Source organism: Macaca mulatta, chromosome 3 (genome assembly GCF_049350105.2).
Source record: "Macaca mulatta isolate MMU2019108-1 chromosome 3, T2T-MMU8v2.0, whole genome shotgun sequence".
Lineage (NCBI taxonomy): Eukaryota > Metazoa > Chordata > Mammalia > Primates > Cercopithecidae > Macaca > Macaca mulatta.
The window spans coordinates 130,748,267-130,774,506 of NC_133408.1; the positions used below are offsets into that span (position 1 = coordinate 130,748,267).

The following is a 26,240-nucleotide window of genomic DNA, read 5'->3' on the forward strand; positions in this document are numbered from 1 at the left end:
CACTGAGAAAATCATGATACCTATACTACATAATTGACAAGTTGGGATGAGATTTGAAATAGAGGGAATTTGGTGTAAAAATTAATTACATGTTCTAACAAAAATAAATTATTAATCATTAATGGGCACATTTACTTGTATATATAACATAAATAACCTTTATAATTTATATAACTTATAAATAACGTATAAAAGTTTCAAAGGGAATCTTAAAACAAATTTAATGAGAAACTTGAGTTTGTTTTCATGATGATACCCCTTTCAACATTTGTGATGTCTATACACAATTTCTGATCAAGATATCTTAATAACAATATCTTCAAATTCTTGGTAGTTACCATGATAAGAAATATTTTTCCACACATGATAGAAAATTACAGAATTTTTTTGTTTTATTTAGCTGTGAATGAACACTTATTTTTCTCCATTAACATGATTTTGGTTAGTTCCATCTCTTATAATTGTACTTTAGAGTTTGATTATTCTTCAATATTAATAGTTCTTCCTTGTCTTTCACTGATATATACAATATTGTAAAATTGTGTGATAATTCAATGTATTTATATTCCTTTAGAAGTTTTTCACATTAAATAGTTTAAGAGACTTCCAGTTTCAGTTCTGACATGTAAACAGATTAAAAGTCATCACTCCCAACCTTAACAAGAAAAACCTGGACAAACTGAAAATCAGTGACTGTTTTTGGATCCATCATAGAACTATACATCACTAGACAAACCAAAACCCCCAAATATGAAGAGACATGTGTACCTAAATACACACAGGCTAGACCTGCTTAACTGGAACCAAAGCCCCTAGAGCCATATGCTGATAATTTTGAGGAATTGCTGGAGGAAGACTAATCCTAGTTTGTGGAGTATGGCAACAAAATGAAATAAAACTTACACAGTTTGGAAATGAAGTAACAAAAACCATCTTTATTTAAAGATGGCATAATTTTCAATGTAACAATTTCCAAAGAATCTACAACAGCCTCCTTTAAGTAATAAGTAAGAAATAGCAAACTCACAGGATACAAGGTCTACATACAGAAGTCAATTGCTTAACTTTACACTGGCATTGGACAATTGGCATATGGAATTTAAAAAGCAATATCATTTACAATAGCATCCCAAAAATGAAGTACTTTGGTATAAAGACCATATACTCTGTGCTTATGGGTTAGAAGACTCAAAATTATTAAGATATCAGTTTTTCCTAACTTGACCTGTAGATTCAGCCCAATCCTAATTAAAATTCTGGTAGGTTATTCTGTAGATATTGACAAACCGATTTAAAATTTATACAAAAAAGCAAAGGATTTAAAGTGGCCAACAGAATAGTGAAGAACAAAGTTGAAGAACTTATATCACCTAATTTCAATACTTGTTACAAAGCTACAGTAATCAAGACAGCATGTTATTGGAGAAAGAACAGACACGAAAATCAGTGGGACAGAAGAGAAGGTCTAGACATAAAACCACATACATACATAAACTGATTTTGACAAAGGTGCAAAGGCAATTCAATGGAAAAAGGATAGTCTTTTCAAGAAATAGTGTTGGAAACTTTAGACATTCATATGTAAAAACGAAACAAGAAATGAAAAAAAACTTAGACACAGACCTTACACAAAAATATTTGCAAAATATATGTGATAAAGGACTTTTATACAAAATATATAAATATTTAAAACTCAACAATAAGAAAAAAACAATTAAAAGTAGGCAAGAGTTTGAATAGACACCTCATCAAAGAAAATCTACAAATGGCAAATATGCAAATAGGATGATATTCAACCTTATTTGTTATTAGAGAAATGTAAAATAAAACAATGAGATATCACTACACAAGTACTAGAATAGCTACAGTCTAAAAATTGACAATAGCAATTGCTGGAGGAGATATAGAACAAGAACTCTCAGCCATTATTGGTGGAAATGTAAATGAGATGACCACATTGGAAGACCTTTACCAGTTTCTTATAAAACCAAACATACTCACCATACAATCCAGCAATCATGTTCCTCACTATTTACCTAAGTGATCCAAAAACACTTCCACTTGAAAATCTGCACTCCAGGTTAATAGCAGCTTTCATTCACAATTGCCAAAAATGATGAGCAGCTAAAATATTATTTAATAGGCAAATGGATAAACAAAGTATAGTATATCTATATAATGGAATATTATTTAGTAACTCAAAATTATCAAGCCATGTGAATAACAAGGCTGAATCTTAAATTTATACTTCTAATGAAAGAAGTCAGTCTGAAAAGGCTAGATACTATGTAATTATATTTGTATGATATCCTTTAAAATGCAAAATAAAAGAGATAGTAAACAGATCAGTGGTTGCAAGAGTTTGGGGAGGGGAGGGCTACATAGGTAGAGTACAAGGAATTTTATAGGGTGCTGAAAGTCTTCTGTGTGGTGCTGTAATAGTAGATACGTGACATTATATATTTGTCAAAATCATAGAATTTCACAGCACAAAGAGTGGACCCTAATAGATGCAAATTTTAAAAATCTTTTAGGGGGCTGGACATGATGGCTTGTGCCTGTACTTGCAGCAGTTTGAGAGACCAATCACTTGCAAGGTTTGACACTAGCCTGGGTATATAGTAAGTCCTCTTCTCTTAAAAAAAAAAAAAAAAAAAACTAAATTAAATTAGCTAGGTGTGGTGACATGTGCCTGTAGTTCTAGCTACTTGGGAGGCTGATGCAGGACTGCTGGAGCCCAGGAGTTCAAGGCTACATAACATGGGCTATGATTGTGCTATGATTGTGCCACTGCACTCCACCCTGGGCAACAGAGCAAACCTTGTCTCTAAAAAAATAAATAAATAAAAAATAAAAGTAAATCATTTAGGAGGTTGAAGGATCCTAAGCCAAAATACAGATAGGGACAAAATAACATAAGTGAATCACAAGTATATGAACCAATCTCACAGAAGCAGCTTGGCGAAAATGAGGCTCACCTAAGTAATTTTGGAAGTAAGCAGAAATTGTAAGACTTAAAAGGGACAGTACATAAACATTATACTACAGATGATAACATTGTTTCCCTCCACAGGGGTACAGTTTAACTTTCTGCAACCATTATAAATCTGTACTGCACTTGAACAGTAAAGTCCATGGCTGGCAGATGGTGGGAAACCGGGTGTTTTAATGTTGGAGTGGAAGCAAGGGGAGAAGACTAAAATCATCCATGGAGTAATATAATAGAGCTAGAGACATCAGTGTAAACTCATATTTTGCTTAATATAGGTACAGATAGAAACAGTTATACATAAATACATGGGTTAGTATACATATATATATTTACATATATATATATATTTCCTTGCTCTGTCAATTGACAGGTCTTAGAAACAAGGACATTCCAGTAGCAGCCAGCACACCTAGTGCTCAGACCTGGGTTTCTAATGCCGTTCTCCAATAAAGTGAACCAGGCCTTCTTAGAACAATAGTTGATTCTAGGATTGGGGCAGGAAATATTAAACATCAGCCTAGAAGATACTATAATGCCAGAAAGTAAGAAGGTGTATGAATGGTGGGAGGACAGAGGAAGGGATGTAAGGAGAGAGAGAAGAAGGGAGAAAATACAATAATGAGAGTATGCCAATGATACATAAGAGCCAAGTGAAAGAGCTTTCCATAGCCAAGATGGATCCATTTGAGCTACCCATAAAGTATTATGGATACTTACCCAAAATGTAAAGTAAGTAACCTGAATCCATACTAATAAGAAAATGATTGAATAATTAAAGGGAATAGTTCATGTAGATAAATTTAAATAATTTATGTATATACTTTGCCTTTATGGAGGTCAACCATAACCCCCTACTTTTAAGCATGGACTACATATAGTGACTTTCTTACATGATTCTTTAAATTTACAAACTCTTGACAAATTTCTTTCTTTTTACTATCAGCATGCTTCAGTATAAAACAGTGGAATGTTGTGTTCTGCTCCCATCGCTTGAAATAAAACTAAAAATAGAATTGGAGTGTAGAGGCTTGAATTTTACTAGAGGTATCATTTTGACAACATTATTATTATGGATTCCAGAATTCCAGGCAAATCTTTACATATAAAAGAGTCTCTGTGAATAGAAAAATGTACTCTTCAATTTTAGAGTTTTCAAATTGAATTTAATGTGTAAAGCTTTCACACCTGCCTATCATTGCTGCTGCACCATCAATATACAAACCTATGCATTCTCAGTACTACCTTTTTTTTTTTTACAAAGGGATCATCTACCATGTAAACATGTCATCTCCAAAAGCTGTTTTATTGTTTCTTTCAAATCACAGAATCATTTCTCATTATATCTCTTCAGCAATTCTATAGTTTCTTTTTTTAAATTTTATGTTTTAAAAAGAGAAGAGATCTCACTATGTTGCTCAGGCTGGTCTCAAACTCCTGGGCTCAAGCAATCTGCCCACCTCAGCCTTCCAAAGAGCTCGGATTATGGGCATGAGTCACTGTGCCTGGCCTCTTCACCAATTCTGCATGAGAGGTAAGAAGAGTTAATTGTTTCTATAGCTGATCCCCTGCAAGTGAGAAGGTATGGACTGCTTACAGGGCAGAACCAACTGAAAACCCAAATTGCTCCACAGAAAAGAGACACAGCCAAGTACTAAAGATATTTAAATCTGTGAGGATGCTGTGGTAGTGGTGGATCAGGGTTGGAAGGCAGTGGCTTTTTTTGTCATGTGTCTATAATGGCAAGGCGTGGGCCCCAATTCTTCATCACAGAAGAGGGCCTTGTGTTCTCCTAGCCAAAAAATGAGCAGATCAGTACTGATGGCCTAAGTTCTGTTACATTATACAGCTGTGACTACATTATTTGGTCTACAATTCAAATCATGCCATGGTGCGTTTTCAGCCAGAGACTTTCTCTGGCTGAACATCTAGCCTTGTTCGATTCCTGTGGGATTTCCAGAGTGCCACAAATATACTAGTCCTCTTATTTCAGTAACTTTCTCATTATAAACATTTGCTGTGCTTATACAACAAGTTTGCTGTGTTTATACAACAGGTTTGCTGTGTGTGCTGCTAGGTTTTTGTTTTTGTTTTTTTGTTTGTTTGTTTGTTTGTTTGTTTGTTTTGAGGCGGGGAGCGGGGGATTGTTTCTTTTTTGTAGAGACAGGGTCTGACTCTATCACCCAGGCTGGAGTGAAGGAGTACAGTAACCCAATCATAGTTCATGGTAACCTTAAATTCCTGAGCTCAAGTAATCCTTCCAGCACCTCTGCCTCCAGAATTGCTAGGACTACAGACACAGGCCTCTATGCCTGGCTGTTTTTGTTTGTTTGTTTTTAGAGACAGAGTCTCACTATGTTGCCCACTCTGAACTCCTGGCCTCAAGCAATCCTCACAACTAGGCCTCCCAAAATGCTGGGATTCCAGACATGGGCCACTGTGCCTGACCTAGGTCATGTGTTCATTTTTTCTCATTTATTTTACAGTTAGGTACAGAAAGCCAGACATATGGTCTCAAAACCCACTCTAAGCTTCAGGAAAAGAACCAAGGAACTAGAGATCAATAGCATATCCAGGGAAGTTTAAAAAGTCATCTTCTAGGGGCAGTGTAGTCAATCAATGTTAAGCATCTAAATTATAGTTTACTAATTTGATACATACCTCTTGTGATGACTCTACCATGAACCAAAGATCAAAGATAACATTCTTTTATTAGTAGTAATAGTCTTACAGGGAGTTTACTGGAAGGGAATAGACTTCATTGGAGGGATTAGAGTTATACTTTGATAATCCTAATCGGAGAAATCATGCCTTTTTTATTCCACCCTTAACCTTGTTCTGAAACTGTGCAGTCTAGTTCAAGGCAGGATAGTGTTGCTAGGGTGCTACATGCCTCATGTAAATAGAATTGTACTTGGAAAAGAGAAAAGACCTAAATCTCACGGCCTGTGTGGCAACCCCACCCCCTAAAAATAAATAACCCCTAAGGATACAAGGTAATTTGACAAAGTTCCTAGATAGACTTTTAAAGAAATCTCCTTCTTATAAGGCTGTATAATTATAATTTTTAGATGAAAAAGCCAAATATGATGACACTGATGATGTTTCCATCTTTATTTTCTGATAAAAGTTTTTTTTTTTAATACTGGGAGGTGGGAATGGGGATTTCTTGCAGTGGACAAAAGACTGCTTAATACATGTGATACAAAGCATATAAGGAGCCAGCTCAGAACTTTCCAGAAAAGGAGATAAAAAGGATGTCAAAACTATAGCTTCTCCTTGTGAGATTTAGATCATAAACTGATTTATGCAACAGAGTATCCCTTGACGGGTCACTAGCCAAGAGCCTCTGATACACAGAAAGGTTACCTATCCAGCTGTCGATACAGCCCAACACAGTTTAAGCATCGGAGATATTATTCTGTCAAACGTTGGAATATCTAGATATCATCCAAACAAACAAGAAGACATTATTTTTGATGAAGAAATCAAGTGTTTTAGTTCTGGTGTGAGATATATTGTTATATTTCTCATCATCCACAGAATGCAATGCACAGGAAAAAACTTACTCCAAAATCCTAGGAGTCTGTACTCTTGTTCTCTCTTTGCCATGAAGCAGAGGTTCTATGTAGCATCTCTTTCTATCCTTTAAGTACAATTGGATCTACTGGGTCAAGAAAGTTTGTCCTGAAAACCTTGACCTATTGCAGATCCTTCACTTGTTCTGATGCCCCTTTAAAATCAGCAGTTTGGTCAGTAAATAGGTTGAAATAGAATTTCTAAATGTGAAGTATGTTGACTTTAGTACTCAAAGAAGTCCACTAATTATTGTAATTTTTTTATGTGGAGCAGTACAAAATACAGCAACCTCTTTCTCACATAAAAAAGTTACCCTGACATTTCTGAGACCACGCAATGCTTGGAAATATCATCATGTACCTACCCCTAAAATTGTACCCTCTATCTTCTGGCTTAGATGTTCCTTGATGAGACGTTTAGATACTTGCTCATTACTGGTCACCAAATCTAATTAGCATAATGTTATACATGCAATGGACCACAGTGAGGTTCTATAGGTTGGTCACAGTTCCCATAGAGTGTTATGTTTATATTATGGCCAAGACCAGGAGCTTTCTTATCCTGGAGTTGAGAAAATGAAAGCATAAAATTAATCCTATTAGTCAAAGCGAAGTACCTCTGATTGTCTCTGCTGATATGAAACAGGAAATTTTTGCTAAGACAATAGTTCCATAAAATTTCTAGAAGCTGTGTCGATTTGATACAAGAAAGATACCGTAACAGACTACAGTTATAATTGTATTCGCCACTGGATTAATAATACACAGGCATTCTACAGGGCCTATCTGGCTTTTTTACCAATCAAAGAGGAGAGCTAAACACGCATGTTTTAGAAATCACCATCTCTGTATCTTATAAGTATTAAGCCCATTATTCCCTAACATCAGGGAACTCAATCCACAGTAGCATCTTCCACTATCATCATATCTAAAAGAGGCTGCTTTTACTAGCAAGGAAAGTTCACAGAGATTTGGTGTTCAAAATGATTAGCTTCATATTTTCATCCCTCTTTTTGCCCAGTGTTGCATTTATATTAGTATAATAGACTTGGAGAGTTTGCATATTTAACAGTTTTTGCAACTTATCAACCCAGATAATCAGGCTTTTGCACTTGATTCTTAACCATGTCTTCCCTATTGCTACACGAGTCTAGGGAATTTCTTTAAGGCTTCTCAAAAGATTTTATGATTATCTATAATGTCTTGAGTTGGTAATTGAAAGACTTTACATTATGTTTTTCTTTGTGTATGCTGTCTAGGAAAATCAGAAGTAGGCATTCCCAGGACACAAGAAACAGCTTGCAGTCTATCAGCACACCATCATCTCACACTCCGACCAATGAAAACGAGTGCCATTGCATGCCAAAGATGACCTGTCTCCCTTCTCCTGTGGTGAAGAGGAATCCAGTTGCCTTCATTAAACAAAGGAATCCCATTTTGTGCACCTGTTTCCTCAGCCTACCCTTAATATCAATGGGGCAAGACAAGGTGGAGGTTTGAAGATTATTACAGAGCCTGTTGAGAGCTGGAGATTGAAGGGAAGCTTTGCAATACATGCTGTGTAGCCACTTACAGAACTGCACAAGGCAGGAAAGAGCAGAGGAGATGAATACCACAGTCTTTCTTTCTCTCTCTCCTTCTGTTGTCCTTTCTGTGCCTATGACTGGCTGAAATCAAGCAGAAGGCAAAGAGTTTCTAGGGGTCAGATTCCCAGGACACAGAGAGGATCAGACAATGGATGGAGGGTACAAAGTGAAAAAAAAGTACAATAACTAAAGTCATAATTTCTCATATAGGTGAAAACTGTTTGTTTTACCAGTTTCTACGGTAATTCTCAACTATATTTACAAATGAAAAAAGGCAAAGAAAATTTTCAAATGAGCCTTTCAAAACCACTACTATAATATAAGCTTTGATAACATGACAGGAAGAAATATTATTGAAGCAAAGAAGATGTCTGTAACAGCTTGATAAGGATATCAGTAAGTATCTATAGGTAATATTAAACAAAAGATGGTTTAAAAATAAAAGTATATACACCTGACCTGAAACATGTAACTGATAAAGCTTATGAAGATGGGGACAATAGGAGTTATGTAGTGCTGGTATTTCCCACTGCCTTCTGGGATACTCTGAAGAGAGACCCAGCAGAGCCCTCAGAGACAGGGAACAAGTCCATAAGTTGTGTAGCTTATAGACTGTAAAATGGGGAACCACTATCTCACCTGCCACATAATCAGCAGCGCAATTACGAATATATTGTGTATTACAAACTGAGCCTCCAACTCTGCTCTGCCATCTCAACATTCATAGTTAGGGACACAAAGCCACTCCCCTTATGTGATCAATATCTGGGATCTAGGCATTACAGTTGTAGCACTATGACACAGAAAATCACTGCCTTCCAGCCCCCATCTACCACCACCATCTCAGCATTTTCACAGGTTGGTTTCCATCTGAGTAAATAAATAGATTATTCTCCCATTGGTCCCATATGGTATATTTGATGATTGGGTGCAAAAATTTTACCATTGTCCACTGGGCTTTTCAACATAAGTAGATGTTATGCATTCCAACTGTAACAAATAGGGAGGAAGGTAAAGAGACTAATATGATAGTAAGGTTTTAAATCCTGGCTGCAGTGTTGGTTACACAAATCTATATATGCGTTAAAATTCAGAGAGCTTCACACCAAAAAGACAAATTTTACAGTATAATTTTAAATAATAAAATTTACAAAAATATTTCTAAAAATGAAATCAGAGAGTCCATGGTCTGGCCTAGTGTAGTCTCCTGGACAAGTAAATTTCCAGTATGCCTTTCCCCTACTGATGCCTTTTTAGAAATTGGCTCACATTTCTGCTTTACATCACTGATGCTTCTGTGTTTGTAAGTGAATGAATTAGTCTATCCTGGAGCCACTTGGAGTCTGGGACCTCTTATTTATTAGATAAATTCTGCTAATTGCCAAAAAAAGAAAAACCAAATGGAAATTCTGAAATCCATTTGTGTGTGCATGTGTGTGTGAGTTCATAAAATAGCAACCCAAAAGATGAAATATAAAGTGGATATAATCATAAAGAGAAAACTAATGAGAAAATAGTAATTGTCTTAATTAGAGTTCTCCCTGAAGACCCTAAACCAAGAGTTGGGTCTATTGGAATCCTCAAGGGAAGAAAGCTAAACAAATGAAACATTTTATATGAAATTCTAGACTCAGCCTGATACAGGCTCTGAAAATAACTCAGGAAGCAGTTAGCAGTAAAGCATTCAGAAAGTGGGGGATGGTGCCCATAGCTGGTTAAAAGGATTTGGTTTAAAGGTCATCAACCATTAAATCAACCATTAAATCATTAAATAATAATACTGTTAAATTCAGCCTGAATTCAGGTGAGGGAGATAAAATGATGAAAAATATGAACCAGTTTATTAAAAACTTGAAGGATAGAAAGATCATCTAATAAACGTTTTAGAAGAAAAGAATAAGAAAAATGATGGTGCAGCAAAATTTGAAAAATTGATGACTGAAAATTTCGAGGACTAACAAAGTAATGATTCCTCAGACGGAAAGTGAAAACAGAGTGTTAGAAAGGATGGACAATAATAAAAACAAACAGAAATATGCCATGTTAAAATTTCAGTATATCAGAGATAAAAAATTACCTTTAAAATAACATAAAAGATGGGCCAGATTAACTACAAAGGAGCAATCACTAGAATGACATGAGCTAAAATAGATGGGAGAACACAATGAGATATTTTCAAAGTGCTGAGAGAAAAGGATTCCAACCTAGAGTTCCATATCTAACTAAGCTACTTTAAAGAGAAATGGTGAAATAAAGACATTTCTAGATGCTCAAATGTTAAGAAGAGTTCAGGAATTACAGAGGTTTGCTCAAAGAGATACAAAAGAAAGAATTTAAGTCAGAAGAAAAGAGGTCCTAAAAGCCAAGAATGAAATGCAAAAAAAGATAAATATATTATTTGTTGGGATATTTAATTAACATCTGATTATGTTATGCTAAGGAAAGTTTAGAACTAATGTCTTAAAACAAATGATAAAGAAAATGGAAAGGTTTGGTGAAAAGTTTAAGTATACCTAAATTCTCATCTTTCTGGCGAGATGAATAATGATATTGTAGACAAATCTTATGTAGACTTGAAGAGAAAATATAATTTTTATTTTTTAATTTCATTTTTAATTTTTAGGGTACATCATAGGTATATATGTTTATGGATTACATGAGATATTTTGATATAGGCGTGGAATGTGTAATAATCACACCAGGGCAAATGGGGTATTCATCAACTCAAGAATTTATATTTTGTGTTACAAACAATTCAATTATACCCTTTTACTGTTGTTATAATGCACAATTAAATTATATTTTACTACAGTCACCCTGTTGTGCTAGATATATGGGTTCTTATTCATTCTTTCTATTTGTTTGTAACCATTAACCATCTCCACTTGCCACCCATTAACCATCCTCACTTGCTTCTGACTCCTCCATTACTGGTAACCATTGTTCTACTCTCTATCGCCGTGAGTTCGGTCATCTTAATTTTTCGCTCTCACAAATAAGTTAGAATATGCAAATTTTGTCTTTCTTTGCCTGGCTTATTTCAATTAACGCAGTGATCTCGACTTCCATTCATGTTGTTGAAATGATTGGATCTCATTCTTTTTTAATCGCTGAAAAGTAGTACTTCATTATGAATATATACAATTTTATTGATCTATTCGTCTGTTGATGAACACTTAGGTTGTTTCCAAAGCATGGCTATTGTGAATAATGCTGCAATAAACATGAAAGTGCATATATCTCTTTGATATACTGATTTCCTTTATTTTGGGCACATATCTAGGAGTGGGATTGCTAGATCCTATAGTAGCTCTATTATTAGTTTTTTGGAGACTCCTCCAAACTCTTCTCCATAATGGTTGTATTAATTTACATTCTCATCAACAGTGTGGAAGGGTTCCCTTTCCTCCACATCCTCACTAGCATTTGTTGTTGCCTGACATTTGGATCAAAGCCATTTTAACTAGGGTGAGATGACATTTCATTGTAGTTTTGATTTGTATTTCTCTGATGATCAGTGATATTGAGCACTTTTCTTATGCCTGTTTGCCATTTGTATGTCATCTTTTGAGAAATGACTATTCAGACACTTTGCTCATGCTTTAATTGGATTATTAGATTTTCTCCTATAGAGTTTTTTTTTTTTTTTTTTTTTTTTTTTTTTTTTTTTTAGCTACTTGTATAGTCTGGTTAGTAATTCCTTGTAAGACAAGTAATTTGCAAATATTTTCTCCCATTCTTTGGATTGTCTCTTCACTTTGTTGTTTATTTCCTTGCTATACAGAAGCTCTTTAACTTGAAGTGACCCCATTTGTCAATTTTTCCTTTGGCTGCCTGTGCTTATGGGGTATTAACCAAAAACTCTTTGCCCAGACCAATGTCCTGAAGAGTTTGCCCAGTGTTTTCTCGTAGTAGCTTCATAGTTTGAGGTGTTAGATTTAAGGCTTTAATCAATTTTGATTTGATTTTTGTATATTGCAAGAGATACATTGTGGACATTCATTCTTTTCCATATGAATATCCAGGTTTTACAGCACCATTTATTAGACTGTTCTTTCTCCCAAAGTATATTCTTGGCACCTTTGTCAAAAATGAGTTCACTGAAAATGTATGGATTTACCTGTATGTTCTCTATTCTGTTCCATTGATCTGTGTCTGGTTTTATGCCAATACTGTTTTGGTTACTGCAGCTCTGTAGTATCATTTAAAGTCAGAAATGTGATTCCTCCAGTTTTGTCCCTTTTGATCAGGATAGCTTTGGGTATTCTGGGTCTTTTGTGGTTCCATATAAATTTTAGGACTTCTTTATTCTATTTTTGTGAAGAATGTCATTGGTATTTTGATGGAGATTGTATTAAATCTATAGATTGATTTAGGTAGTATGGATGCTTTAACAATATTGATTCTTCCCACCCATGAACATGAAATATCTTTCCATTTCTTTCATCAATGTTTTATAGTTTTTATTGTAGAGATCTTTCACTTCTTTGGTTAAATTTAATTCTAGATATTTTATTTTACATGTAGCTATTGTAAATGAAATTACTTTCTTGATTTCTTTTTCAGATTGTTTACTGTTGGTGATAGAAATGCTACTGATTTTTGTAAGTTGATTTTGTATCCTGAAAATGTATTGATTTACTGAATTTATTTATCAGTTTAAATAGTTTATTTGGTGGAGTCTTTAAGTTTTTTAAAATATAAGACCATATCATTTGCAAACAAAGATAATTTGATTTCTTTCTTTCCAATTTGGATACCTTTTATTTTTTTCTCTTGTCTGATTGCTCTAGCTAGGACTTCCAGTACTATGTTGAATAACAATTTGAAATTGGATATCTATGTCATGTTCCTGATCTTAGAGGAAAGGCTTTCAGTTTTTCCCCATTCAGTGTGATACTAGTTGTGGCTCTGTTGTATATGGATTTTATTATGTTGAGGTCTGTTCCTTCTATAGACAGTTTTATAAGAGTTTTTTATTATGAAGGGATATTAAATTTTATGAAATGCTTTTTGGCATCAATTGAAATAATCATATGATTTTTCCTTCATTCTGTTGATATAACATATCACACTGTTTCATTTGCATATGTCCAACCATCTTTGCATCCCTATAATAAATTCCACTTGGTCATAATGACTGATCTCTTTAATGTGTTGTTGAGTTTGGTTTGCTAATATTTTGTTAAGGATTTTTACATCAATATTCGTCAGCGATATGGCCTGTAGTTTTTCATTTTTTAAATGTACCTTTCTCTGGTTTTAGTATCAGAATAATACTGGCTTTGAAGAATTAGTTTGGAAGTATTCCCTGCTCCTTTATTTTTAAGAAGAGTTTGAGTAGGATTGATACTAGTTCTTCTTTAAAAGTTTGGTAGAATTCAGCAGTGAAGCTGTTAGGTGCTGAGTTTTTCTTGCTCTGGGAGACTTTTTATATTATAGTTTCAATCTCATTGTTATTGGTCTGCTTAGGTTTTGGATTTCCTCATAACTCAATCTTGGTAGATTATGTGTGTCAAGAAATTATTCTTTTTTTTTCCTAGATTTTTCAATTTATTGGCATATAGTAGCCACTAAGGATCCTTTAAATTTCTGTGGTATTGGTTGTAATGTCTCAGTTTTTATCTCTGCTTTTATTTATTTGAGTTTTTCCCTTTTTTCTTAGTCTGCCTAAGGTTTTGTCAGTTTTGCTACTCTTTCCAAAAAAACAACTTTTTGTTTCATTGATATTTTGTACTGTTTTATTCACTTCAAATTTATTTATTTCTGCTTTAATCATTATTATTTCTCTTCTCCTACTAATTTTGGGTTTGGTTTCATCTTGCTTTTTTAGTTCTTTAAGATGTGTCATTATGTTGTTTATCTAAAGTTGTTCTTGTTTTTTGATGTAGGCACTTACAGCTATAAATTTCCCACTTAGTACTGCTTTTCCTATATCCCATAGAGTTTACTATATTGTCTTTTCATTATTATTTGCTTGGAGAAATTTTTTTATTTCCTTCTAAATTTCTTTATTGACCCATTGTTCATTCAGCAGCATATTGTTTAATTTCCATTTGTTTGTATAGTTTCCAAAATTCCTCTTGTTATTGGTTTCTAGTTTTATTCCATCATGGTCAGAGAAGATGCTTGATATTATTTAAACTTTTTTGAATTTTTTAAGATTTGTTTTGCGACCAAACATATGGTCTATCCTTGATAATGACCCATGTACTGAGGAAAAGAATGAGTATTCTGCAGCCGTTGGGTGAAATACTCTATAAATATCTACTAAGTCCACTTGGTCTACAGTACAGATTAAGTCTGATGTTTCCTTTTTTGATTTTCTGCCTGGAAGATCTGTCAAATGCTGAAAGTGGCATGTTGAAGTTATCAACTATTTTTGTATTGGAATCTATCTCTCTCTTTAGCTCTAATAATATTTTCTTTGTATACCTAGGTGCTCAAGTGTTAGGTGTATATATTTAAAATGATTATATCTGCTGCTGAGTTGAAACTTTTATCATTATATAATGACCTTCTCTGTCTCTTCTTATAGTTTCTTTCTTGAAATATGTTTTCTCTGATAAAAGTACAACTACTCCTGCTGTTTTGTGGGTTTTGTTTGCATGGAATATCTTTTCTCATGCCTTTATTTTCAGTCTATGTGTGTCTTTATAGGTGAAGCATGTTTCTTGTAGGCAATAGATCACTGGGTTTTGTTTCCTAATTCATTCATCCACTCCATGTATTTTTTAAACTGAGGATTAAAGAAATGCAAAGGTAACTACTAAAAAATTTCAGTCCATTTCATCAAATCAATGCAGGAAATTAAAAGTTAGATTAGGACATGATCACTAATCTAACACGAGTTAGAAAAGAAGTTCAAAGCATGTTAAGAAAGAGCATAAAAAATAAGGGAAAAATGGAGGAAATAAGTACACATGTACAAGTAATAAAGATAATATAAGTGAACTAAGATGAGCCATGGAAGGATAAATTTAATCAGAGTAGAAAAAATAATTAGCTATTGAATTAATTACATCTTTTTTTTTCTGACATCTCTGCTGGTATGACATAGAGACATGGCATGCCACTTAAATTATGTTAGCTAGGAGGGAAGGCTATCTACTAGGGACATGTCAGGGCCACTATAGTTCAACGTAAATAACATAAATATATATTACAGTGTTTTGGTTAAGGTTTATCTAGAGTAACATTTTTGAGAAATGAAAGAACTGATATCAAAGGTCTATTATCCCCTCTCCAGTTAGCAGTAGCTAAAATAATTCATATTTAAATTGAAATTGTATAAATGGTATTTGCTATATATATGTATACACACATGCACATATATACACACAGGTATATATATAAATTTGAGTGTCACACTAATTGTATTGCTAATATTATCAAATAATTTTTCTGGATACAGTTACAGTGTTGTTTGCTTTGGTTTTAAAAAAAAAAAAAAACTTTTACGCATGTTTCATCTTTCATACCTACTGCTATTTAGTCCTGTGGCTGATTGTCTGTGTTTTAATGTTTATACACATATACACATTAGCCTCTTTTTCTCATTAAATGTTATATTCCTTGGAGTCTAAAAACATATATATTTTTCTTCCTACTGCAGAGCTTTGTTCATAATGGATGGCCTTTTTGTTTTTCTACAGGGGAATAATAACAACAATGCCAGTGCTAGTGGCAGGGTGTCCACCAGAAAGCCTCATGCTCTGTAAAACCTGTTCTATTTCTATAAGCAGGCACCACCATCAGAATGATTTACTTACCTTGACTCTACATGGGATTACACCCGTGGGAATGAATATACATAAAAATCCTAAATAATGGCAGTAAATTTGCCTAGCAATTATGCATGTGGGTCGTGTAATGTTTTGGCCTACCTTACATTCATCATCATCGGTTTGGATACTTTTTCACAATAATTTACTTAGAAAAAAATTTCAGATTTTCACATCCTCAGATAATATAATTCATGTCAAGAGAAGGATTACTGATTCCCTCAATGATTCATTTTATACTCAACTTCATTGAATGCAGGAGTCTAGAAAAAGGTATTATTTTGCAATAAATGTCAAAAACATGTTTTATCTAAATAGTTCAACATATAGTACTGACAAAATTTAGTTAAACATCATTTATACCCTTCTGTGGCCAAAGTCTTCTATGGGTTTCCTCAATTTGCTTTTGTTTATAAAATAGACTCAATTTGCTTTACCACATGAAGCACAAATTTAAAACAATGTTACATAAATCTCTGTCAGTGAAGATGAAAGTAATCCTTGATTTATGAATACCACTACCAGCCTATGAGCTTTATGTTGCCAGCTTTGAAAACTGACTTAGACAACATAATGCTGATTTTCAACCTCACTTGCTAGTAAAGACAAGATTTCTAATAAAATAAGAATATATAAGCCATTATTAAATGTCCCTAAAGATCTTATATGTACGCTAATATGATTCTAAACTTCTGTTTGTCCAAACAGGATTGTTTGAATAGAGCACTGAAGATAAGGCATTTAAGTTGTGTTTATAGTTGTCTGTCATAATAACTCCACTTGGTACATTTCACACAATGTTCACATCTGCTGCATAATGTAAGGAGTTGTATAAGATCATTTAAACCTTGTTTGAGAAAATGCATATTACCAAGAGTAAATTCGGTAATTTTGGATGATTGTTTCAACACTATGCACCAGTCACAAACAAGCCCAGTGTGAAATGTAATGAAATTAGACTTTATACTATACATTAAATTACTAATTGGCCAGTCTCTAGCTATTTCAAAAACTTCCACTTTAAAAATAGATACTAGTATGTGACCTATAAAATTCTTCCTTCTCTTTATTTAACAACACGCTTGAGTACTTATAAGTACAAGGCATTGTGCTAAGTGTTTACCTGTATTTGATTCTGTATTTACCTGCATTTGATTCTCACAACTCTATAAGGTTGTTGTTCTGTTATTAGTTCTTTTTTACAGAGGAGAAAACCAAGTTACCAGAAAGACAAATCATTTAAGGACACACAGCTAGTAAATTTTGGATTACATTTTACTTTAATTAGTAGACTTCAGTTTTTTTAATTACCCTGATTTAATTATTATGCCACGCATACATGATTGAAGCATCACACTGTAAGCCGTAAATATGTACAATTATGCATCACTTAAAAACAAAATAAAAATTTAAAACTAAAATACTTTAGTTTTTAGAGCAGTTTAAAGTTTACAGAAAATTGAACAGAAAGTGCAGAAAATGACATTATACCCTCTTGTTACATCTCCTTTCTCCCCTGTACATAGCTTCACCTGTTATTACAATCTTACAATAGTATGGTACCTTTGTTACAGTTGATGATACATGACTATTAACTAAAATGCATAGTTTACATTAGGGTTTACTTTTTGAGTTGTACAGTTACCTGGGATTTAATAAATGCATAATATCATGAATCTACTATTCAAGTATTACACAGAATAGTTTCACTGTCTTAAAAATTACCTGTGCTTCACATGTTCATCCTTCATGCCAAATCCCTAGATACTGGTGATCATTTTACTGCCTCTATAGTTTTGCTTTTTTCAGAATATAATATCATTGGAATCGTACAGTATTTAGTCTTTTCAGACTGGCTTCTCTCACTAAGTAATATTCATTTAAGGTGCTTCCACATCTTTTCATGGCTGGATATCTCTTTTTTAAAAATCATTGAATAATATTCCATTGCATTGTTCTATTACCAATTAAAGGGCATCTTGCTTGTGTCCAAGTTGTGGCAATTATGAATAAAGCTGCTAAGATACGTATCCAGGAGTTCTGTATTAGTTTTCTATGGCTGTCATAACAAAATATTACAAACTGAGAGGCTTAAAGCAATAGAAATTTATTGTGTCAAGTTGTAGAGGGTAGGAGTCTGAAATCAAGATGTCAGCAGCATGGGTTTCTTCTTATGGCCATAATCATGCTTATCTAATAGTGTTTAGAGAATTATCAGCAATCTTTAGTGTTCCTTGGCTTGTAGATGCTAATCTCTGCCTTCATTTTACATGGAGTTCTCCCCTGTGTCATCACATAGTCTTTCCCTTGTGCACGTCTGTGTTTGTGTACAAATTTTCCATTCTTATAAGGACATTAGTTATGTTGGATTAGGGCTGAACCAAATGACCTCATTTTAGCTTGATAACCTCAGTAAAGATCTTATTTCTAAACAAGGTCATATTCTAAGGTACTTAGCACTTCAACATACCTTTCTAGGGAGACACAAATTAACCCTCAACAAATGCAATAGCTAGACTGTGTGGTAAGACAATGCTTAACTTCGTTTTGGGCGAAAAGAAATCTGCCAGATTGTCTTTCAAAGTGGCTATACCATATTACATTCCCACAAACAATGAGAGATCCTGTTGCCCCACGTGCTCATCAGCATTTGGTGTTGTCGGTGTACTGGATTTTAGTTATTCTAGTGGTGTGCAGTGCTATCTTATTGCTGTTTTCATTCTCAATTCCCTGGTCAAGTATGATATTGAGCATCAAGTCACCCTAAATGCCATCTGTATATCTTCTTTGTTGAGTCGTCTGTTCTCATAGTTTGCCTGTTTTTTTAATCGGACAGTTAGTTTTCTTATTGTTGAGTTTTAAGCATTCTTTGTCTATTTTGGATGAGTCCTTTATCAGATATTTGTTTTACAAAAGTTTTTCTACAAGCCTTTATTTTAATTTTCTTAACAGTATATTTTGCAGATCAGAAGCCTTTAATTTTAATGAAGCCCAACTTATTATTTTTGTATTTTTTGGATTATGTTTTTGGTTTGTATCTAAAAAGTCATCACTAAACACAAGATCACCTAGATTTTATTCCATATTACCTTTAGCAGCTTTATAGTTTGTTTATTTTACATTTAGATCTATGATCTGTTATTAGCTAATTTTTGCCAACAATATAAAGTTTGAGTCTATGTTCAGTTTTTGTGTGTGAATAGACAACCATTTTTAAAAAAAAAAAAAAAAAAAAAAGACTATGATTTTTGCATGAAATTGTGTTTGCTCCTTTGTCAAAGATCAGTTGACCTCATTTGTATTAACTGGGTCTATATCTAGTTTCTCTATTCTGTGCTATTCATCTATTTGTCTATTTCACCAATATCACATTGTCTCTATTACTTACTATACCATTATAGTAAGTCTTGAAGTCAGGTAGAATCAATCCGCCAATTATTTTTCTTTGTTATTGTTTTGGTTACACCTTGTCTTTTGCATTTCTATTTCAACTTTCAAATCAGTTTGTCAATATCCACAAAATAATTTTTCTAAGATTTTGATTGGGATTGCATTGAATCTGTAGATTAAGGTAGGAAGAACTGACATCGTAACAATATTGAATCTTTCTACACATTAACAGGGAATGTTTTCATTTATTTAAATTGTCTGATTTTTTTAATCAGAGTTTTATAATTTTTCTCATACAGTTTTATATGTTTTTGATAAATTTATATCTAAGTATTTCATTTTTGGACAAATATTTTGTGTGTTTTTAATTTTCATATAAATGAATTTGTGTTTTGTACTTCAAATGCAGTTGTTCACTGCTGGTATCTAGGAAAGCAACTGACTTTTGTATGTTAACAACAGGAGATTTAATTGGACTTAACAGTTCCACCTTGCTGGGGAGGCCTCAGAATCATGGCAAGAGGTGAAAGGCACTTCTTACATGGTGGCGGCAAGAGAAAATGAGAGATAAGCAAAGAAGAAACCTCTGATAAACCCATGAGAGCTTGTGAGACTTATTCACTATCACAAGAATAACATGGGAAAGACTGGCTCCCATGATTCAATTACCTCCCCCTGGGTCCCTCCCACAACACATGGGAATTCGGGGAGATACAGTTCAAGTTGAGATTTGGTGGGGACACAGCTAACCCATACCACTTTGTATCCTGCAAATCTGCTATAATCACTTATAAGTTCTAAGGCTTGTTTGTTGATTCTTTGGAATTTTCTATATAAATAATGATATCTGTGAATAGAGAAAATATTATTTTTTCCTTCCCAATTTGTGCACTTTTTACTTCCTTTTTTCTGTTTTCTTTTTGTTGTTTTATTGCATTAGCTGGGACTTCCAGTACAATATGGAATATGAGTAGTGAGAGGAGATACTCTTGCTTTACTCCTAATCTTAGAGAAAAGCTTCTAGTTTGTCACTGTTAGTGTGATGCTAGCCATAGTTTTTTTTGTAAATGTTCTTTAGCAAATTGAAGAAGTCCGCCAATACTTCTAGTTTGTAGAGAGTTTTAACCATAAATGAGTGTTCGATTTTTTCAAATACTTTTTCTACATCTATTGTTATGATTATGTGATTTTTCTTCTTTAACCTGTTAATGTGATGAATTACATTAATTAATTTTCAAATGTCGAACCAGTCTTGCATACCTAGGATAATTCCCACTTGGTCATAGTGTACAATTACTTTTATTTTATCCGCTAATATTTTGCTGAGGATAGTTGCATCTGTATTCATGGGATACTGGCCTGTAGTTTTCCTCTTTTACAATGTCATTGTCTGGTTTTGGCGCTGGAGTGCATCTGAAACCACAGTCTGATTCCAGAGCCTGTAGTCCTAACTACTATATTCTACTGTCATACTGCTTTGAGTTTTAATAGTTGAGTTTTTATCATGAACTAGGCACTGCTTGAGGTTTTCACATGTCTCATTGCATTTTTCTGGATCATATAGTAGTAGAAAAGATAATCCTGGCAGAAGTAAACAAATGTGCCTCATTTCTAAAATGGGTGTAATAATAGTGTCTTCTCTATGAGATTTTTGTGAGGAATAAACTAGGCAGTGAATGACAAATACCCAACAGGGCTTAAACCCTTTACAAACACATAATGTGTTATTAAGTCAAATCACAATTGAATTATTCTATTCATGCTTCAAACTAATATATATATATATAAATACTATTATATATATTATATATAATATTAACTACTTATTAGCATAGTGTTTGCCACATAGTTAATATTTAACAAATCTTGTTGAATTGAATGCATAAATATTTTAGAAAATATTTCTACATTTTTCTTTTCTGTTTTTAAAGCAAAATTAAGATTAGAAACTTCATATTTACTATTACCAGTGGGGATAGCTAAAGGAGAAACATAAAATATTTAGAATTTTAGTAATAGAAAAATTGTAGCAAATGATCGCATTTTTATGATGCAAAATATATACATAAATTTAAACTCTCACTATAAATATAACACATCTTTTTTAAAATGAGCATAAATACTCTATAAGATGCTTCACTTCATTACATTAAATAGAGAATGACTTTTTAGGTTAATTATAATGATATTGTAATAGAGCATGTGAATCTTTCATCAATATGTATTTTTAGTAATTTATTCATCTGAAAATGCCATGGACAGAAAGACTGATGCTTCCAAAGCAATCACATTGTAATACATTTTCTCAGGTACCACCATCCATGAGCACTGAGATTAAAAATACGGCCCTGCTCATGAGGGCATGGTAGAGGAAACACATAGACCCAATCACAGTTCTTAGCAGAGGTAGAAAGGATCATGCCCCTATTTTTGCTGAAATTTCAACGTGAAGCATAAGTACCTATTTTAGGATCAAGAAAACCTTTGTAATCATGAACCTACCTCTGACCTCCTAATCTGCTCTTCGTTAGAGGAAAAGGATGAGATGTTCCAGAGCAGGGATTAACCAACGGTGTCCAGCCTCTACATTTTTATTGTACAATTCATGAGCTAATAATGTTTTTAACATTTGTAAAGGTTGTGAAAAAAAAAGGGAGAGTATGAGACACAGATCATGGCCCACTAAGCCTAAAATACTTACTATTGGCTTCTTTACCTAATACATGTTATACAGTGATGAAAATGTTCTGTATCTCTGCAGTCCAATATGGTAGTCATAAAACAAACGTAGTATTGAGTGGTTGAAATGTGACTAGTGCAACTGAGAAAATACATGTTAGCTGCATTTAATTTTAATTAATTCAAATTTAAATAGCCACATGTGTCTGGTGGCTACCAAATTGGACAGCATAGCTTTAGAGCACCATCTCTCCTGTTCCAAAAGTTCTGAACCATCAAAAATCAAAAACAGTAGATGAGATAGAGGTCACTATAACTTGATGGGTCCTTAGTTACTCAGTTCATCCAACTCCTCCAAATACATATTCCTTTTCTGCCATTTCTTATCTCCTTTGATTCCATTTCTCTCATTTCTTTCTAATGTATCTTCAGACACCTTACTGTCCCATTTACCTTGTGTTTTAACTGAAATGCAGAACAGAATGGCAAGCTAAGATCCTGTTTCAAAACTCTAAAGTCAAAACTCTAAATCATTGCCGTCAAAGGATTGTGGCAAATGGATTATTTTCATACTTGATTGAAGGATATGGATATTTCTCTGATGGATTATGAATTGAGCACTATGTACACAGCAATTTCTGTTGGAAATTCTGAGTTCCAAACAGTTGACTTAAAAAACTGGCCACACACTTTCTGATAAGTTAGGAATCAACTGTGTATAGTTTACAATAAGCAATTACTTATAAGTTGAGGTTTCTACTATTTTTTTTTTTTCACCAAACTTTGTTTTAATGGATCTCAAAATTATGTGACAGATTTTTGGTTAAGTTGTTTCCATTAAAAAGTACTGATTTTAGTGAAACCCCGTCTCTACTGAAAATACAAAAAAATTAGCCAGGCGTGGTAGCGGGCGCCTGTAGTCCCAGCCACTTGGGAGGCTGAGGCAGGAGAATGGTGTGAACCCAGAAGGCGGAGCTTGCAGTGAACCGAGATCGCGCCACTTCACTCCAGCTTGGGTGACAGAGCGAGACTCTGTCTCAAAAAAAAAAAAAAAAAAAAGTACTGATTTTAGGCTGGACGAGGCAGCTCACACCTGTAATCCCGGTACTTTGGGAGACTGAGGCTGGTGGATCACCTGAGGTCAGCAGTTGGAGACTAGCCTGGCCAACATGGAGAAACCCCGTCTATACTAAAAATACAAAAAAAAAAAAAATAGCTGGGTACAGTGGCCAGCGCCTGTAGTCCCAGGTACTAGGGAGGCTGAGGCAGGAGAATCACTTGAACCCAGGAGGCGGAGGTTGCAGTGAGCCGAGGTCATGCCACTGCACTCCAGCCTGGGCAACAGAGTGAGATTCTGTCTCAAAACAAACAAACAAAAAAAAAGTAGTACAGATTTTAAAAACTAATAACTTAAAACTGCCATTTACAAAAAAAAAAGTGGTCCACAAAACATTCATCTCTCCTTCTGAAGGTTTTATGGGGCATTGTTATCCTTAACCAGTCTTTTACTATTAAACTTAAATGGCCAATTGAAACAAACAGTTCTGAGACCATTCTTCTACCACTGATTAAGACTGGGGTGGCAGGTATTAGAGATAATATTCATTTAGCCTTCTGAACTCTCTGGGCAGACTTGGTGACCTTGCCAGCTCCAGCAGCCTTCTTGTCCACTGCTTTGATGACACCCATGGCAACTCTCCGTCTCATATCATGAACAGCAAAGCAACTCAAAGGAGGATAGTCTGAGAAGCTCTCAACACACATTGGCTTGCCAAGAACCATATCAACTGATGGCAACATCACCAGACTTCAAGAATTTAGGACCATCTTTCAGCTTCTGACCAGAATGGCGATCAATCTTTTCTTTCAGCTCGGCAAATTTGCATGCAATGTGAGCTGTGTGGCAATCCAGTACAGGGGAATGGCCAGCACTGATTTAGACTGGATGATTCAGGATAATCACCTGAGCAGTGAAGTCAGTTGTTTCTGTTGATGAATCATTTTTGTTGTCACCAGCAACAATGCCACAATGAACATTTTTGACAGACACATTCTTGACATTGAAGGCCACATTGTTCTGAGGAAGAGAGTCACTCAAAACTTCATGGTGTATTTCAACAGACTTTACTTCAGTTGTAACATTGACTGGAACAAAAGTGATCACCATACCAGGTTTGAGAACACCAGTCTCCACTCCACCAATAGACAGAGTAGCAATACCACCAATTTTGTAGACATCCTGGAGAGGCAGGGGCAAGGGCTTGTCAGTTGGACAAGCTGGTGGTAGGATGCAGTCCAGAGCCTCAAGCAGTTTGGTTCCACTTGCATTGCCATCTTTCCGAGTGACTTTCCATCCCTTGAACCTAGGCATGCTAGCACTTGGCTCCAGTATGTTGTCACCATTCCAACCAGAAACTGGCACAAATGCTACTGTGTCAGGGCTGTAGTTAATTTTCTTAAGGTAAGTGCTGACTTCCTTAATTATTTCTTCGTATTTCTTCTGGTTTTAGGATCGTTCAAATGGATCCCTTTTGCTAACATCAACAATTAGTTGTTTCCCACCCAGTGTGTAAGCCAGAAAAGCATGCTCATGGGTCCACCCATTCTTGGAGGTTCCAGCTTCAAATTCAGCAACACCAGCAGCAACAATCAGGACAGCATGGTCAGCCTGAGATGTCCCTATAATCATGTTTTTGATAAAGTGTCTGTGTCCTGGGGAATCAATGGTAGTCACGTAGTATTTGCTGGTCTCAAATTTTGGCAGGGAGATATCAATGGTGACACCACGTTCACGTTCAGCTTTCAGTTTATCCAAGACCCAGGCATACTTGAATGAGCCCGTTCCCATCTCAGCAGTCTCCTTCTCAAAATTTTCAATGGTTCTTTTGTCGATGCCACTTCATTTGTGGATCAGATGGCCAGTAGTGGTGGACTTGCCCCATCTACATGTCCCATGACAACAATGCTGTTATGAGTGTGTTCCTCTTCCATCTGGCTCTTGGGTTACTTTTCACAACACTTGTTTTCTGGTGGCAAACCCACTGGGGGGAAAAAAAACTCTACTATTTTTATAGAACACTTTTCGTTTCCTTGTTAATTCTACGGGAAAATATATTATACCAGCCTATTGTAAATATCAAAGAGGACTCTTTCAAAAAATGCAAATGCACTCTGTTTCAGTAGGTCTCAGATGAAACCAAAAGCCTTTCTTTTTGACAAGTACACTTAAGCCAAGCTGATGTCGGCAGAGGAGATTGACAGCCCAACCATTCAGTAACACAGTATTAACAGATCCAGAGAAAGATTTGTTGAAAAGTAAGTCAGAACCACTGACTAAATAAATTTTAGGATGATCAGTTTTCTATATTATGACACCTTATGCTTTCATGGTTTGTACATTCTGTTTCTCGCGTCTTATATTCCTAGAAAATGACTACTTTTCATTTTTGTCATCTTCTTTCAGAAAGAACCAAATGTCCCTTCTTCTGTGAGACCTTCCTTGAATTCCCAAGAAAAATTTGGCTTTCTTTTTTAAATATTCTGAATTACACTTTGTATGTAAACTCTATTAGAGTATATCACATTGTGTTAAATTTATTTCACATTAAGAGGAGGAGCCATGTCTTATCATGTATGTAATTTCATACCTAAAATATTTTATAGTGCATAATTAATGCTCTATAAATGTTTGATAAACAGAAAATGAGAAAAAAAATCAGAGCTGATTATACTTAACTGACATTTTAGTTAAATATGATAAGTATTTACAATCTTTGCCAGTTCTTAAATTACAATTTTACTCATACAATTTAAGGTATCAGATTTTAATCTTAAAAAGTCCTCAAGGCAAAATAAAAACATTATTTAAAAATTGCTTTAGAGTTAACTTTATGTCATCTTTCATTCCAAGTATGTAGACTAGGAATTACAATTTTAAGCCAAGAAAACACATAAATAAAGAGATGCTATTTGTAATGAACTAGAAAAATGCATTCCCTCTCTATCTAATATAGGAGCTTCATGAGAGCAGGGACCTTCTATATTTCCAATTCCTACATCAGTGCCTGGCAAATAATTAGTTTCCAACAAACATTTATTCACTAATTGAAAAGATGGATACATAAATGGGTATATGAATGCCATGTGTGGCAGGGGGCCCAACGCAGTTGGAGTTTCAATTTTTCAAGAAATATCAGACATCTGGATATTTAAATAATTTTTAAATGTTAATACA

The 26,240-nt window shown here is 34.4% G+C and overlaps 1 pseudogene; it reads right to left on the minus strand.

The window, feature by feature from the left end:
- Window positions 1–23,519: 23,519 nt before the first annotated feature.
- Window positions 23,520–24,997, minus strand: LOC704885 (elongation factor 1-alpha 1 pseudogene; annotated as a pseudogene).
- Between the last annotated feature and the right edge of the window lie 1,243 nt (window positions 24,998–26,240).